The following is a 5,599-nucleotide window of genomic DNA, read 5'->3' as shown; positions in this document are numbered from 1 at the left end:
CTAAGTTCTTTCTCCCTTTTATACTTCATAGGCAATCCCTTTGTGATTAACTGCTCTAAGAAAACTGCTTGATCGCCCTATAACTACCCACTTTCTTTGTAGTGACTATTTTGTCATGAAACTGTCTTTTTAACCGCTGTCATTATCTTGTATCGTTCAACCGCTTTCGATTGAACTCCTTGAGTCGTGGAACGTGATAAGGTTACTTTAGCAACTGCGTCAATAACTGCATTTCTTGATAATCATAATGCGTTATGTTTGTTGATACCTTGGGCGACTTGAAGATTTGGGCGAGACTCTGGGCGACCGTATGCCACTCTATTCGTTCAGATTCTGAGCGACTTGCAAACTTGGGCGATGGCGTTACCGCACTATTGGGCCCCTTATTTGGGCATTCACCTTGATTCGTTTAATTGGATTTCGTTCTTTGGGCTATCTGATTTGGGGATTCTCCAATTGGGCTTTACTCTCTGGGCTGTTCGATTTGGGCTGAATTTTTATGTGTCAACAATATCCATTCTCTATATGTAGCAGTCCCTACTCCCTATTGGCATTGTTCAAAGTCTTGGTCCAGATGTACAATACGAGAGATACATTCCTATATCAAGATCCTATGAACTATGACCATGATGCAAAACTAAATTCATTTGGACCACGTAGAAATCAACGTGACAACCGAAATTGACTTTATCTCAATCCCTCTTTATTTGTTAATATCACAAACAAAACGAACATGAAATCAAGTATGAAATAGCAAAGAAGTCAAAGAAAACACGAACACGAATACATACAGATCAAAATGCACAATCTATGCATGCATAGCGTGACCAAAGAATAAACAAAATTCTAAAATCAAAGTTAGAGAATATTTAGGAAGTGTTTATAAAGGATTTAAATTATAAGCATTTAGAAAGGAGTGATGGATAAATGGATATTACTTATGAATATCTCGAAATGTGTGAAAAATAATTTAAATATTTATAAACTCAAACCAAATATAAGCATACGTTATTTTTTTTCGTCTTGATTTCCTTCTAAAAAATCATGTCAACAATTAATAACATTGAAAAAACTATAAAGATTATGAACGATTTTTTAGTTAGTAATACTAAAAACATATATATGTAAATAAATTAAATTCATCAAAAAAATTTATCAATAAATAAATTGAAAAATATAAAAATTAAATACTAGCCAAAAATTGTGTCGAGAACAAAATTAAAAGTTGAAATAAGTCGTTAATATTATAAAGAAAGAAGAAAATATTAACTTATTTCTCAGAATCTTGTTGAAAAATAAAAAATATTGAATGAATAAGATTTTGTGAATGACACCAATGGAAGCAAAGCACCGTCGGAGATTTGGACATCAATGACAACAGTGTCGTCTGTATTTGCTCAATGTGAATGCAAGAGGTTATCTCCAGAAAATTTCAATAATCTTTACAATAATATCTCCAAGATAGAAATATATCTAGGTTTCTAATACATGATCATTAAAATTGGATAGTCCAGCTCATAAACGAACTGGCCAATGGACCAATTCAAATTTCACTGCTGGACAATTTGACATTAGAATAGTTATCACTGATCGATTCGCATAGAAACCAAAACTGATTCAATATGGAAAATATACAACTTGAGAGAATTTTCAGCCCTAGAACGCAACTAATGAGTAGCAACAGTCCCTCACCCACTATATTTTAGTGCACTGATTAATTGTCCTTCATCATAGGTATTAACACAAATCTACCTGATCAGTCAGCTCAAGGAAATCTATCAGATTAGCTAGCTCAAGGAACCACCATAGATTTCTCACAATCAGAGCTTATTAAGTTCGAACGAACGATTCGATCAGATTGAGACTCAAGAACTGAGCATTCGGATTTTAAGATTGGTTAGCTCAAACGAATCACCATCTTGCGGGGCATGTGATCTTTGATGAGACCAACTTCCCCTTTAAGAAATCTAGAGGCCATGATTCCGTTATTCCCAGTGATCAATGGATGAGTATTTTTGACTCATGGACTACTCTTCTTATTTCTCAAACTAATTTCTCCTCTGTTTGTGACTTATCTCCTCCATCACCAGATTTGTCGCCTCCAAATACTTCACCAGATGCTGTCATTGAACCAGAACCCTCCACTCCAACAGCCCTCTCTAAATCAACTTCAATTCTACCCTCTGCCTCTACAGACTTGATGGCTGCTCCACAGTTGCAGCCAACTCTTTCTTCTGGTCCAGTAGCTTCCGACACTACTTATTCTCATTTAACTAACCCCTATTTATCTCTACAGCTTCAGGACTTAGACACAGCACCCACGCCATCTCTTTCCACTTCAACCCATGTTGAGTCTCCACATGAAGCTGTTCCCAATGTTTTATCTGAACCACGAAGTGTTGGGAATCTACTTATACATGCACAGCGGAAAATTAAAATTATTTCGATTCCTATCGAGGATTCCTTTATGTTTAGATATAAATCGTGATAAAGATTGTACCTTTGAAGAATTCTGTAAACCTCTTGTTTTTCTTTTCGTTCCAGCAATCTTGATTCGTCACCCACAGCTGTCCAATTGTCCAGCCTCCAACAGTGATCCACACAGAGAATAAGATTGCAGCTACCAATGTCTTCTTCTTTTGTGCTAGCAAGAATAATTATGAGAAAAATCATATAGAATGAAAACCCTAGCCATGTATTTATATAAGCCCAAACGGGCTTGGCCCGGTCCGATCCAATATTTAATTAATCCATTTATAAATCCTGTCCGTGAATTAATTAATCCAATTAATTAATTCAGGCCTATAAATAACCAACCCAATTAATTAATTTATCCAACGATTGTTAAATTAATTAATTGACAAATTTGCAATCTTCCAATTCTCTTTAGTGTGTGACCCATCAGGTTCCCGATCATGATATCTAACGATGTGAAATATTATTTTGATCTAATCAAAATTGATAAATTAAAATACCCTTTTAATTTATCATCAATTCACACTCGTCGTCCCAAATTGACATCTAGCAATATGTCAGGGCAATACATGTGACGAGAAATGTCACGTGGTATGACAAACCTTCATACGATTCTTGATGTACCCAAACGATGTCGTATTAGTGGCCCTTTTCAGAGCAACATCCAACACCGCCAAAGTATGACTGTCCTCATATAAGGTACCATGACGACCTTAAGTCAAAGGACCAATTCCACTACCGAACGTTAGAGATTAACCATTGACACTCAGATAGTTATCCATGTGAAATCTCTCGACTGTTCTCCAATGTTTTATTCTATAATAAAATATCCACGTGTTCATTTAAGTGTCATCGCACTTTAGCTTGTGAGATCAGCTACTTACTTCACAAGTAAGAAATGCCACACGTGATGGTCTATTCGTAATAATGATATCCGTATCTCGTTATTACTTACGACCACGGATGATTTAGATTCAATCAGATGTAATTTGTATCTCACAATCACAACTCCTTGTGATTAACAAATTACGAAGATTTGAATTTACGGACTCTATTATTTATTTAATTGTCTATTAATTAAATAATAGATCTGACATTAAATTGCATTAATTATATATCAAAAGTATTTTTGTCCAAAGTTGATTGGACTTAGGGCATAATACTTGCACCAAGGTCACTTGAACCATCAGATCTTCTACATCAACGGATGGTCACTCATTCTCAACTTGGTTTTTAAAAAACTAATCCTAAATATGCTCTCGCTATTGTCAGCCAAGATATCTCAAGGGTCCCCCACTCAATTAAATCAACCCTTAATCATGCTGGTTGGAGGACAACAATACAAGAGGAAATGGATGCCCTTCATCATAAGAACACTTGTCAGATTGTCCCTCATGACCGTACAATGCATGTCATCGGTTCCAAGTAGGTCCTGAAGCCAAAACTTAAATCAAATGGCACCCTTGATCGACTCAAAGCTCGTGTTGTTACTAAAGGCTACCTTCAATTAGATGGAGTAGACTACATTGGCACATTCTTTCTTGTCTTTCTTACCATTGCCTTGGTTCATCAATTGGATATTCGACAGTTAAACGTTAAAAAAAACATATTTCTTCATGGTTTTATATCTGAAGATATCTACATGGAGCAATCCCCAGGCATGGCTAATCCAATGTTTCCTAACTACGTGTGCAAGTTACAACGCGCTCTTTACGGCTTAAAACAAGCTCCTCGTGCTTGGTTTGACCGTTTCAGTACTTTTCTCCTACAACACAATTTCTTTTATAGTCTTGTTGATCCATCAATATTTATTTTACGTCCCCCCTATGGCACATTAATTCTCTTATTATATGTTGATGACATGCTCCTTACAGGCTTAAACCCGAAATTTCTAACCAATTTTATTCAGGTCTTACACACTGAGTTTGCCATGAAGGATCTCGGTCTCGTTTACCACTTTCTTGGAATTGAGATCACACATACTCCTAATGCTTTGCACCTATCTTAGTCTCATTATGTGCTTACCATTCTTGAGAGAATGCAAATGTTGGATTGCAAGCCCATGATCACCCCTCTGGAGTCCAAGAGCAAGGGCCTTGACAACGATGTTCTTCTTGATGATTTCAACATCTATCGTGGGATTATTGGAGTATTATAGTACCTCACACTCACTCGTCCTTATCTCTTTTATAGTGTTAACTTTGTTTCTCAATTCATGCATGCACCCACTCTTTCACATCTAAAAATGGTCCGTCGGATCTTGTGATACTTAAAAAAAAGCACCATTAATCTTGGTCTTGATTTCACTTCCCACACTACACTTGATCTTTGTACTTTTTCTGATTCAAACTGGGCATTTTGTCCTACTACTCATTGTTCCACGACTGGATACTGCACTTTCATTGGTTACAACCATATCTCCTGGTGTGCGAAGAAGCAAAACATCGTCTCTCACTCTAACACAGAGGCAGAATATCGTGCCATGGTTCATACTGTCGCTAAAATTACATGGCTAACATTCCTTCTTAAAGAGCTTGGTGTTCCTCAATCTAACCCTCCAGTATTATTTTGTGATAACCTCAGTGTACTTCACATGATAGTCAACCCTATCTTCCACTCTCGCAGCAAACACATTGAGTTAGACTATCACTTTGTGCTCGAATGAGTTGCTCTCGGTCTTCTTGTCACTCGACATATCTCCACAACACATCAAGTTGATGACATCTTCAATAGACCGATGTCCAAAGCCACATTCGCTCTACTATGTCTCAAACTTCACCTCTAGCCCCGACTAAGTTTGTGGGAGGATATTAGCACAAATCTACCAGATCAGCCGCTCAGGGAAATCTACCAGATCAGCCAACTCAAAGAACCACCACAGATTTCTTACAATCAGCATCAATTTCTGGAGCTGATCACTGTGTGAAGATCTTTGCCTTAAATTAAGAAAATTGTCCTTTTATAGTCAGCCTCAAGAAAGGGAATTCTGCTGCAATTACCATGACTTTATTCCTTTCTTTCTTTGCAATATTTTTCAACCGTTGTATAGCATCTTTCTTCTTGTATATATATGCCTGTAATCCTCTCTTGTTGCTCACTTGTGAAAGATTAAAAACTAATTTCA

The sequence above is a fragment of the Olea europaea genome, chromosome 10, assembly GCF_002742605.1.
Source record: "Olea europaea var. sylvestris chromosome 10, O_europaea_v1, whole genome shotgun sequence".
In the NCBI taxonomy this organism is placed as follows: Eukaryota; Viridiplantae; Streptophyta; class Magnoliopsida; order Lamiales; family Oleaceae; genus Olea; species Olea europaea.
Note: the sequence above shows the minus strand (reverse complement) of the source record.